Consider the following 13,781-nt stretch of genomic DNA (forward strand, 5'->3'; position numbering starts at 1 on the left):
AGCATTGGTAAAGACTGGCAGGGAATTTCAAGAGACAAACCACACCCTACAAAGAATAATCTAATTTCATCTTTGACCTGCCATGAAAAGAGAAGCATTGTATATCTGCCACTCCTAGATATTAACTAACAATTAATTGAGTTAAAAACTTTCCTTCTAAGAGTTAGTTTCTGTGCCATTGGGCTGGACCAAGTGCTGGAGGCAGGCCTATGGGTGCAAGTATATGAAAGGGGTAGGGAGAGCGGAAACACTTTCCTTCAGGATGCGGCTCTCCTTGAAGTGAAGCTGGTCAAGGTACTTGTACCATGGCTGCTTGTGCACTAGCACTGTGTTCCTCTGGCCAATTAACCCAAAAGCCTGAGAGTCCACATGTATTTTCAACATAGTACGTGCAGTACTAATGCAATTATGAATAGTCTCAAAGTATAGATGAAAAGGCCACCGGTCTGTCCTTTGAGATTTGAAGAAGCTGATGGCATCAGCCTGCTAAATCAATGATCTAGGGGCAGAAAACAAAGAGAGGCAAACCTAGGAGTAGGTAGGAAAAGAAAAAGAAAGGGAAAACACTGAGACTACAAAAAAGAAATCCAGGTTAACAAAAGAATTTCTCAATCTGGGAGGAGGGGCGCAGAAAGAATGGGGAAAACATGCCTCAGGGAAATTACTTAGAGGACAATGCAGGAAGTGAGAAGTATTAAAGTGAGGTGAATTGCTGCTTATAAGTTCCAGGAGTGTTCTAATAGTTTTAAAGAAAATCTGCTTAATACAAAAAACAATAATAATACTACTACTAATAATAATAATGCCTTAGAATGAAAAAGAAATTAAAGCAGTAATCAATTCAAATTAGTCAAGGTAGGTTTCCAGCAAGTTGTTCTGCTTCCTATCATGTCAGTAGAAGGAACTATGGATCTTTTGCTCAGGACTCCAGATGACAGTCTCTTTGCCTGGGGGCTTCCTCAAGCACTGAAAGTTTTATCATTACAACTTGATCCCTCTCCTGTTCTTGTTCCTTATCAGACAAGTTCCCTAAGGCAAGGGGCCCCTGAAGATTGGACTAGGGACAATTTGCCCCTCTTCAGTTTATAAATTGTAAAAGTAGGAATGGGACTGGAGATGTACTTTGGTGATATAGTGCTTGTCTAGCATGTGCAAAGCGCTGGGTTCAATTCCTAACACCACACACACATAAAAAATAATAATAATTTCAAAAATAAGAATGGATTTTACAATGAGACTCTATCATAGCCCCACGGTTGTAATATATACTCTACTCTTGCTCTGTTCGTTTCATCCCCCATACTCAGTTACTGACAGTATTAACTGACTTCTTTTTATATATAAACACTGTATTTAACACTTCAGAAATAGTCATAATCCTCACAATAAACTCATGAGAAAGGAACTATTATATTCATTTTGCAAATGAAACAGAGGCATGGGGGGGTTATGTAATTAATTTTCCTAAAGACACATAACTTGTAGCCCAAACAAAGCCAGCAAATCTAGCAGCTAGCACTCCACTAACACATGGGCCCACCTCCATCTTGTGCAGTTAAAACAATTCCCTTTCATGCAAATCTAGCTCTTTAGTAAAAATCATATTAATGTAAATGTAAATTCACTAAATATGCCACATGACACCTATAGCAACTCATATCTGCACAGCTGTTAATAGGTATGAGTATCAGGTATTAACGTGTATCTTCATCATAGGTATCTTGTATTTAAATAAGAGGCTATTCCTTCCATCCTCTCTTCCCATCCACTCTCCAAGTATTCTCTTTCAGGTATTGTTTTCTCTCAAACAACTGCCATAAATTAACTCCTCCCACTCTTCTCCTGGAAAACTCCCAAACATTCTATAAGATTCCCTTAAAGTACCCACCAGAGTCATCATTCCCTTACTCCTCCAGGCAACATTAATTCATCCTACATTCTGTCTGCTGCCCAAGCACAAACCCATTCTGTATATATTTACTGAGAACCTACTGTGTATCCAGCACAGGCTAGGGGCTGCAGATACAAACACAAATAAGATAAGCATAGATCTATTGTTTTTTATGCTTTCTTTTACCACTTAATAGTGAATTTCTCATTAGAGGAGAATATCTTTTTATTTGTATACTTGGTGTTACCAATCCAGGTATCTGGTGGTGTCCCCCAAAATGTATTATCTCATTTTTTTTTTTTTTGCATGTTAGGACTGTAAGGCAATAAAGTGTGATAATTAGGACATTTCTATCTAGGTACTTTTTCCCAAAGTTGTATCTTATCTTTGCCAAACATATTCCTCTCTGACTCTGGGGAAGTTAAGCAATTCCTGAGATAAACAATGGAATGCACTGCCCAGGTCCCCTCTGAGGATGCAGGACCTGTTTACCCCAGCTGTTTGGAGTAGGAGTGCTGCTGGCCCATGGCCCTGGGCTCCATTCCCAGGCAGCCCTCATCCAGTGACTGATGTATGTGGGAGGGTAAGATTCATCCCTCAAACATCCCTCAACCTTCAGAGATCCCTCTGAAGGTTGGCTGAGCCTTTGTTGTGCATCATGGCTCAACTTCCCCTGCCTAGTCTTGCTTCCTTCCCTGCACTCAGTGTTGATCCCAAGATCACTTCCCAATAAACTTCCTGCCTGTCTCAGCATTAGCTTCCCTTCTTACTTGAGATAACCTGAAATCAAAGTTGCTAGAAAGTGATCTGCACTCGCTCTATCTCCTCACCACCCATTTACTTCTCTACTTTTTGTGGTGCATTCTGGAAATTACTTTCTCATTGACTAAACTGTGATCATCTCTAACTATGGACAGTGAGAGCCAACTCTTCCCCTGTCTCCATATTTGAAATGCTGAAGGACTCCTCTTACAACTCTCTGGCTTCCCTTTTACTGTGCTGTCTGGGTAGTTCTCCTCTTTGAATTGTTCCTCTTTGGCCTTCATTTGCTATTTTTCTTCCTCCTCCTCCTTAAATGTAGGCATTCCTTAGCTTCAACCCTTAGCTCTCTTCTAATTCTTCACAATCTCTCTGCAGTTTAGTGTAATAACACTGGGGAGCCATCCAGTATTAGAGGCAGGATGGATCAGTGGCAAGAACAACTTCTTAATGTAAAATTGACCTGAATTACAGGTCAAGCCAGCTGGGAAAGTGGGCAAGCTATTCAATCCTTGTGTTTCATTTCTTCATCTAGAGTGAGCATGATAACAGAATCATGAGGATGTTATTAGGTCCCCAAAAGCAACAATGTCCTTTCTTGCCTCCTATCTTGGGCTTACCACTCTACCGTTAAACTATATCCCCAGTCCTTCTAAAATTCTGTTTTGAGTCAAGGTCCCATTAAATTGCTGAGGGTCTTGCTAAATTGCAAAGCTGGCCTCAGACTTGCAATCTTCCTGCCTCAGCCTCCCAAGCTGCTGGGATTACAGACATGTGCCACCATATCCAACACAGAATGTTCTCATTTTGGCCATCATTCACCTGGCTAACTCCTGCTCAAACCTGTGGTCTCACTTCAGATGTTCCTTCTACCAAAGAGCCTCTTGTGAAGTTTGTCCTCTATATAGTCCTATAGCGCTGCCCTTTCCCACAGAACTGTCCCACTGCATTTTTTTTTGCTAATGATTTGTCTGTAGCCCTCCTCAAGAACCAAGACCCTTGTCCCATTTACTATTGTAACCTCTCTACCTCGTGTTTACCCAATTCTACAGGTGCTTTTACTTTTCCTATGTTCCCCAATCTCTTAGACTTCAAGCCCACAAGTTACAATGGAACTCTTCATCCACCCTCACACCAAACAATGCTGAGTGCTAATAGTCTACCTACAAAAACTCAGCTTCCTCCTTCTTTCTGTTTCTTTTGCCACTTTCCTTCATAGACTTCCACTGCTCTTGAAGACTGCACTGCCCCTCTGATCAATCTGATTATTTCTCTTCCCCAATTCAAACAGTTTCCATGGCTCCTATTTTCTATAGAATAAGGAGAAGTGAGTTCATGCTGAGTAACTACTTCCTGTCTATGTGGAGGACATTGGACACATTTTCACACTTAAATACAGAATATACTTTTCATCTGACAGTCAAGGTTCCCCACCCCATGTCCCCAGCCTTCTTTCCACCTCTCCACCATGCAAATCCTTCATTCCAGTTGAATTTCCAACTTCTCTGTTTCCTGAACACACCCTAGGCTTTCCTCACCCTGTGCTCCTGCTGTTTTATCTCCACCCAGACTTCTAGTACAGAAATCCTGTCCATTTCTCAAGACCTAACTCAAATGCCACCTGCTCCTTAAAATGTGTCCTAATTTTCACATCTTCTGCTCTTGCATCTTTGTGCAGTTTTTTTCTCATATTTTTCCTTTTATTAATTATGACTTTATTCTCTATTTTTTGCCACTAGGTTGTGAGCTTCATGAAATATATATACTTATATTTATATATATAAATATATATAATTTTTCACACACACACACACACACACACACACGACTGGGAATTGAACCCAGAAGCATTTTACTGAAGTAGCAACTCCTTCCTCAGATGTTTCTTTTTATCTCTGTTAATAACTGCAACCTACTAGTTTCTGCTTTTGTCATCATGCTTGTTCAGCAGCTGTGGCAGGAACCAGAGCTGCCTGGAGAAAGGGGGAGGGATCAAGGTTACTTTCATGAGAAAGTCTTGAAACCCAGAAGTCTATACTGTATAAAAGATACTGAGAAGAAAGGGCTGTGCTCAGCCTGTGGAGAAGAGTTCACTGAGCCCGCACCAGTGCTGAATAGACCTTGCTCTTCTGTATCTCCAAGTGCCATTTGTCTCTTTCCATTGCATAATTTTCCATATTTATTTTCCATAAGCATTATCACTAAGCTACATTCCCCCCATCCTTTTTTTTTTTTTTGAGACAGAATATAAATTGCTGAGTTTGTCCTCTAACTTGTAATCCTCTTGCCCCAGCCTCCCAAGTCTCTGGGATTACAGTTGTGCACCATTACATTATCTTTATATCATTCACTGCACCTTGAAATCTACTTAGCACATCATTAGAACTTAAATATTTGTAACATTAAGCTTTAGTTTGTAACATTAAGCTTGGGTTTGATTTTACATATATGTGACCTATAACAGTGTTTTTCAAACTAAGTCTCAAATCATTATTGGATTATAAAATTGTGTGAGGGACTGGGGGGTGTGGTTCAATGGTAGAGTACCTGCCTAGTATGCACAAGGACCTGGGTTTGATTCCTAGCAACACACACACACACACACACACACACACACAAATACTTAAATGTGTAGATTGTAATCAGAATTTTTTTTTAAAAAAATGGAATAGAAAATATCAGAGAATATCACAAATACTAAGGTAGATATTGATTTGTGAACTTTTTAAAAATAATATATATATATGTAGATTGAGTTGATATAAAATTTTTCCCCTGACACTGGAGATTAAACCCAGTAGTATTTTACCCATGAGCTGCATCCCCTGCCTTTTTTCATTTTCTAAGACGGGTCTCTTTAAGTTGCTGAGGGCCTTGTTAAGTTGCCCAGACTGATCTTAAGATTGTGATCCTCCTACCTTAACCTTCCTAGCAGGTGGGATTATAGGCATACACTATAATCCCAGTGGCTCTGGAGGTTGAGGTAGGAGGATCACAAGTTCAAAACCAGCCTCAATAAAAGCAAAGTGCTAAGCAACTCAGTGAGACCTTGTCTCTAAATAAAATACCAACTAGGGCTGGGGATGTGGCTCAGTGGTCGAATGTCTCCGAGTTCAAACCCTGCTACCAAAAAAAAAAAAGTAGGAAAATACCACTATAATCCAATGTGTTATTTCAATAAATTAATTACAAACTTCCTGATGAGAGAAAACAGAACTGGCAAACCATCTAAACTTACCATCAGTGAAAGCCAAATCCCTGTTTTGAGCCCCACTCCTTCTAGGAAGCTGCCCAAGGAACTAAAAGGGAGACTCCAGGCAAACAGCGAGAAATAAATTCATGAAGAAACAGTACAAATACACTCCAGGAAGCAGCTGTGGAGCTATAGACTAGACCTTGGACTTAGAGCCAAAAGACCTATGTTAAAGTTCTTTGCCATTTATGAGCTGAAACATGTTGAATAAATTGTTTGGTTTTCAGGAGCTTCAGTTTAACCAACTTAAGTATAACACATACCTTTCCAAACATAAGGGTGTTAAAATTAAATGATATGCTGAGTGGGGTGGTGCATGCTGGTAATCCCAGCTGCTTGAGAGTCTGATGCAGACACATCACAAGATCAAGGTCACCCTATGAAGATTATTGAGATCCTGTCCCAAAATAAAATGAAAAGGGATGGGAATGTAGCTCAGTGGTATAGTGCTTGCTCGGTATGTGCAACCACCCTAGGTTCAATTCCCAGTACCACACACAAATCCCCCTGCATATGTTAACTAAACTAGTAAAAAACGATGTAGTAAGTATTAATACAGCTATATGTGTAGCAGGCATGATTTTTGTTTTATTTTGTTTATTTGATTGTCTATTTAAAAAGAAAACAATTTAAACTGGTGTGCTCAAAAGAGATTGGATCACAAGACTGGAAAACCCAACAACCGAATGAGCTTGGGGCAAAACTGAATCTGGGGATCCAGATAATATCACTAAATCACACTTCACCTGTCTCTTTTGTCTCTAAGTTGTTGGTGTCTTCTTTACAACTAGCATGGTTTTATTCTCCGACTTGTCTCCCTGGAGGATAGAACAATGGCCACTATCTGCACACTGTTTACTGAGGACCTACTATGTGCCAGGCACTGTTCTAGGCTCTGAGATATAGCAATGATCAAGACACAACATTCGGGGCTGGGGATGTGGCTCAAGCGGTAGCGCGCTCGCCTGGCATGCGTGCAGCCCGGGTTCGATCCTCAGCACCACATACAAAACAAAGATGTTGTGTCCGCCGAAAACTAAAAAATAAATATTAAAAATTCTCTCTCTCTCTCCCTCCCTCCCTCCCTCTCTCACTCTATCTTTAAAAAAAAAAAAAAAAGACACAACATTCCTGCTCCTCAGACAACTTACATTCTGTGGGACAAACAGATTAAAAAATAAGTAAGTATATGTCAGGTAATTATGAATTCTATGTTAAACATAATTTTAAAAAGCAGAATAAGGAGAAGTAATAGCTAGAAGTGGGAGATAAGGACTATTTTAGAAGGGATGGCTGGAGAAGACCTTGATCCATGATTCTGAAGCACAAATCTGACTGAAGTAAGAGAGCAACTTAAGTGAATATTTTTCTAGGAAAGAACTTGTAAGCAGAGGGAACAATAAGCACAAAGACTGACACAGGGCCTATAAGATCCCCCTGGGGAAATACATGTACATTTATTAATATGCATTTGCATATTATATAATCATAGGAATGCTTTCTTTTTGTACATTGAGACAACAATTCAATCATAGCATCAAAAACACAAAAAAAGGGGCTGGGTTGTAGCTCAGAGGTAGAGCACTCACCTAGCATGCGTGAGACACTGGGTTTGATTGCTCAGCACCACATAAAAATAAAATAAAAGATATTGTGTCCACCTGTAACTAAAAAATAAATATTTTAGAAAAACAAAAGGGAAAAAATGAGGTATTTCTAATCAATATTGATTAAGCTAGATATGACACTTATGAATCTTGCTGACAGCAGAGGTGCCTAGACTGGGAGCACGTAAAGCAGGAGCTTCCTTTCTCCTAGAGGAACTGAACTCAGGGCAGCTCAGTAAATGGTGCTAGTGGCAATAATGCGCCATGCACCACAGTGAATATCAGAACTGAGGGTAGGGCTCCCAGGTGACCCTGGCAAAGAGGGCCTCCCCCCAAGAATTTCCTTAACTCTGTCCTTTTGCTCTAATTGCTGTGGACGTGCTAGGCGGCACAAAGTGGCTCCGAAGGGTGGTTCCTGCTGATGCTGGGTAAAGGTCCCCTTATTCAGAGCTAAGGACTAACACAAAGTAAAAATTCCTCTGATCTCAAGCGTTAGCAAAGGTTATGTTGCTGGAAGAGGAAAAATTTGGGGTGGGGCACACTTGCAAAGGGTGGAAGGGGATAGTAGGAGTCAAAAGGTAAGAGACCCACCCTCCTGATTGATCTGGGACAGTTTCCCTGAACTTGGAACCCCTATAACCACTCTCTACTAGGTGCTGTTCTTCACCCAGTGAAGCCCTTATCCTTGAACTGCACTGACTTCTGAAGCGTTTGGTTAATTCTTTACTATCTATAGTAGCTCTAGATTGGTCTACCATTTATATTGTCATAGATAAATGGCTTTGCTTATCTGTTTTAATTCTCAGACCATGTTCATGAACAATATATTCTAAATTTAGTTCAGTGTCTACCGTAACTGCACACTGCAAGCAGGCACTGATAAACATCTTTTTGATGAAAATAATGACTGCAATTACTGAAATCAAAAGCTGCTTCTTATTATCATGAGATAATGTCTCCCAGAGGTGCTAACTTCCTGTCTTACTAGTCTTCTCTCACATTTTTGGTTCAAGTTCACCTCCTTTCACTTTGGTGGTCAGAGCATTTGCGTCTGATCTTAGATTCACCAACAAATTCCACGTAATTTTATGTTTGAATTTCATAATCTTCTGTGCAAGATAGAAATAAGTACACAGGGTTATAGGTAGGGAAGAGAAGTAAAATGAGAAAGTAGATGTAGAAGATCATTGCAAGCCAACATAAGGGTCCTGTTAGAAGTCTATACCTCCTTTCTTTTGGGACAAGTCTTTCTAAGAAGTATGAGGAACCACCCCTGGACATCATCTTTGACGAGATTCCACCTGACATCTCCCTTTACCTCATCTTTGCAACTTGTTCTTCTTTACAGGCCTTTAAAGCACAACACTTTTAAGCCTGGGGCCTCATTTATATTCCCATTCTTTTCCCAAAAGAAGGACTCCGAGGAAGGAGGATATGGTATCTACAATCCTAAAGATGATAAAGAATCACATAATGAATCCCAGAAGTTTCAGAACACTGAAAAGGAGTAGTGGTGGTAGGTGGGACCCCAAGTGAATTAAAGAACTAAAGTTGTAAAGACAAAAAAAAAAAAAAAAAACCAGCCAATTTCTAAATCATCTGAAAAATACATGGTATGTAATCTTTATGATAGAATTTCTTAAATCATGAACAAAATCATAATGGACAATTTTGATAAAATTATTATAACATGGCTGGTAGTGTGGCTCCCTGGTAAAGTGTTTGCCTAGCATGCTCAAGGGTCTGGGTTCAATCCCTAAAACTGACTAAATAAATAAATAAAACAAATATTAAAAACTCTTGTATAAAAGATATCTTAAGGTTAAACTACAAGTGACATGGAAATAAGTACAAGATACCTACAACATATATATATGAAAAAGACTAATAATAAAAAGGATAAATAACCCAGCAGAAAAATGGACAAATGGTATAGACAACTCCCAGAAGAAATCCAAGTGAGCAATAATGTATAGAAAAAGTTTATATCTATTAACCAGGAAAATGCAAATTAAACTGACAAGGAGATTCATTTTCATACTTATTTGACTATCAATAACCTAAAAGTCTTCCTTCCTTCCTCCCTCCCTCCCTTCCTTCCTTCCTTCCCTCCTTCCCAGGGCCTTAAACATGCTACACCCTCAGCCCCAAATCGAGCGTTGTTGGTAGGAATGTGGAGAAACTAGGATTCTCATTTATTAGAAAATTAACACAACACTTTGGAGAGCAATTTGACAATATCTACTCAAGTTAAAATGCACCTATTGAGCTAAAGTTCTATCCCACTGGTAGAGTGTTTGCCTAGCAATGTGTGAGGCCCTGGGTTCACTCCCCAGCAAGAAGGAGGAGAAGGAGAAGGAGTATATCGTCCACATTCCGCACAGGAAATGGAATGAGGTTCCCCTTCCGTGGGATGGGCTGGTAAGAAATAAAAGCTAAGAAAAATAAACAGCAAAATAACCACAAAACACAGAAATTAGTTTCAAAAACAAGGGCAGGACTGCAAACTGACCATATGGGTCCAGCTTCTGACAAAGAAACTGTGTTTGCTTTATTTATATAGAAAAACATCAAAGAGATTCTATGGAAAGTTCTTCAACAAAACAGGTTAGAGGTGGGGGCAGGTAGGATGCTCAGTTCCTAACCGTTACACCCATCTCCTGTGCTGCTGCGTGGGACCTTTCTAGCAGAGTGGAGGGAAAAGTCACGTACATCAGGGGTCTGTCTAAGTGGGAGTGCCACGGGAAGTTCCCAACGCCAGATCTATCCCTTCATTGGCTGCAATGTTCAGAAAAGTCCTCACACACTTCTCGGATGGCTTCTGGCAGGAGCAGCTACCCTTTGATTCAGAAAGTCTACTTCCAGATATATGCTTTATAGCATTATTTTTCCATTAGTGAGTAATGAAATCAATTTAGTGGGTCATGTCCAGTATTTTACAAAAATGAAATGGAACAGAATGCAATACAGTAGGAAATAGAGTGCATATAGTAAGGGCAAGTATTATTTTATCAAACTTTTATTTCATAAATGAACTAAGTCTTACTATAAAATATATTTCTTGATATGAGTGGTATTTAAAAAAAACAACTCTGAAAATACTTCCAATGAGAAACTATCATACAATAACACAAACTGACATGTTCAAGAATGTTCCCTGAAATTTAGTGCTTGTAATAAGAAACATTTTAAACAGTGTAAATGTCCATCAGTAGCAGATAGATAAACAAATCACAGTGTGTTCATGGGATAGAATACCACATGCCAGCTACATCAATGAATTTGATCAATACAGATAAATTTTGAAAATAAAGTTGAGAGAAACAAAACAAGATATAAAAAAATAAGTGCCACATGAAACCAATTGCATGAATTTTTAAAACAAACAAAAAAACCTTAGAGCTGGATAGGATGGTCCATACTTGTAATTCCAGCTACTTGAAAGGCTGAGGCAAGAGAATCACAAGGTCAAGACCAGCCTCAGCAACTTAGCAAGACCCTGCTTCAAAATAAAAAACAAAAAGGATGGAGATATACCTCAGTGGTAGAGCAGATTCAGTCCCTAGTACTGGGAAAAGAAAAAGAAAAGTGGGCTTGAAATGTAATTTAGTAGTAGAGCATCCCGGGTTCTATTGCCATTATGGAGGGGTGTTGCGAGCCATCCATGGGCTGTGTGTGTGAGTTCTGCGCATTTGAGCATATGAGGGGACTGCTTTGGTGTTGTGCACTGATTGGGCTGTGCAATGAAAGTGTGCCTTTCCTCTCGCTCTGCTTGTGATCCCACACAGCAACTGAGATGGGTGTGACTTGCCAAGATGTCAATCAATCTGTTGACCACAAGACATCACCAAGCACGACTTCACCTTTTGAAACCCTATCCCTTGCCTTATTTGGGGGGAATATTCTAGTGAATGTCTTTTCCCCAATAAATAGGGGAGTTCCCAATGCGCTCTCTTACTTTTTCCAGCACAGCTGGCTGTGGAGCTGACCCTTGGGGTCGCAGAGCAGTCCCACCCTTGAAACTGATGTTCATGTGTTGCGTGCTTTCTTTGCCGTTTTCTTAGTTTATTGTTGCAGCCAGCTCCTTTGAACCCAGCTCATCAGCCCAGCCAACCAGCAACAGATGGGGGTGGGAAGAAGGGACACCACACAAATAAAAGTGACATGAGAGAAAAGAGATGTCTAAAATGAAGAATAAAGGAAAGAAAATGGGGGTTAGGAGTAGAAAATAAGTATGATAGTATTTATTCAGTTGGGGTAATACATACATAGATGAATGCTAGAGTGTTATTTGCTCTTTCCTGTCTAAACAACAACAAAAACCAAGAATGCAATTAAGTTTTAATCCTGCTCAGAAGTCTGAAAGAGTATCATAATTGTGGGGAGCCACTTTGAATAATTCGAGTCTTCTGTCTTGGAGCCGAGAGGCGTTGATGGTCACTACATCTCATAGTTACTAAGACATTGCCCTGGTCCCAGAAGTTTGAGGCCGCGTCTTCAGACATAGGCAGTACCCTACAGCCCTTGGGTTGAATTACACCCACATGTCCCTTGTAACTCCTCCCCTTTTTATCTTTTTAGGATGGAACTTTCTAAGAATGAGGGTCCTCCCAATAAAAGCCCACTTCCACAGTGTTTCCTCCCTCCCTCCCCCCCACCCTCTCTCTCTCCAGCCTCTCCTGACTATCCCTGGCTCTCCCATTTGGGGAGCTTGAGGCCGAAAACGGAGGAGCCTTCTGAAGCTTGTTTAAGGTAAAGTATGTGTCTGTGCCTTATGTGGTGTCCCTGGAGTTCAGCTGCCCCCGTGGGCCAGGGGTGGCACAACTGTGCTAACCATTGTTATTAAAACCCTTTTGTCCTGGGATTTGTTAGTGGTGGTGGTGATTTTTGTTTTTTGTTTGTTTGTTTGTTTGTTTTAATGTCCCTGTGCCTTGGGAAGAGCAGCCCAGCCCAAACCAGCCTGTTAAATTCAATGAATGAGTATCTAAAAGGGGCAATTCATTGCAGTTATTATCTCTGATAGAAAAAGAGACTCATGTTTTCCTAAAGTTTCATTCTTCTGTGTCTTTGTACATGTTTGCATTGTCTGCCAGGCAATTTCTAATCTTCCAAAGAAAACTGCTCTTTACCTGGAAGCTCCATCACCACCAAGTAGAATTTATTGATTTGTTATTCCTTTCTTTAACTATACTTTGGTCATCTTCCAATTACAGCACTTATTACACTATGGCAGGATTTTTTTTTTTTTTTTTTTGTACCAGGGATTGAACTCAGGGGCACTTAACCACTGAGCCACATCCCCAGCTCTTTTTTTATTTTATTTAGAGACAGGATCTCAATGAGTTGCTCAGTGCCTTGCTTTTGCTGAGGCTGGCTTTGAACTCTCGATCCTCCTGCCCCAGCCTCCCCAGCCTCTGGGATTACAGGCTGTGCCACCATGCCCTGCTCTGTATGGGTATTCTTTGAGTATGTCCCCCAAAGTTTCATGTGTTGGAAACCTGGTCCCCAGTGTGACAATGTACAATAAAGATGGGACTTTAGGAGGTGGGGCCTCAGTGGTAGAGCCTTGCCCAGCATGCATGAAGCCCTGAGTTCAACCCCCAGTACCACTAAATTAATAAACAGGTGGGGTCCAGTGGCAATTGGTTGGGTCACTGGAGACATTGCCCTTGGAGTTAATTAAGGCAGTTTTCTTGAGACCCTGAGTTAGTTTTCGTGAGAGCAGGTAGTGACAAGAATCTGACCCCCAAATTGCTCTCTCTGGCTCCATGCTCCCATATCTGTTGTCTCACTCTTGCACACATTGCCACCATGATGCCATCTACCAGTGACACAGCCAAGGGGGCCCACATCAGAACCAAATCAAGGCAGGGACCATATCCTTGAACCTCCAGAATTATGAAATAAATAAACATTTTTGTAAAAGAAAACAGACTTTATAGTAACAGAAACACAGACTAATACACTGCATAAGAACATTTCCTATAGAAATCCAGATTTGTAAATCATAAATTACAAAATGATGAAATGTTCTTAATTTTTTCAAACTTATCCTAGACTTACTCTTTATGAATCAACCTCCTCTATTGGTTTTAATATGATTCAGTTTATCATCAAGTTTTCTGATTATTGGAGCTGTATGACCTTGTAGTGGCACACCCTCCTCCACAGAAAATCTTAACTAAGTTTCTCCAGAAATCTTCACCATAATTGATTTTAGGACTATCACCAAAGGGTCTCTAAAAAACAGTTCAATGTAGGTAAACTTCGT

Source organism: Marmota monax, unplaced genomic scaffold (assembly GCF_021218885.2).
Source record: "Marmota monax isolate L192 unplaced genomic scaffold, Marmota_monax_Labrador192_F-V1.1 WCK01_AAM20220418_F8-fsc00012, whole genome shotgun sequence".
Classification (NCBI taxonomy): Eukaryota; Metazoa; Chordata; class Mammalia; order Rodentia; family Sciuridae; genus Marmota; species Marmota monax.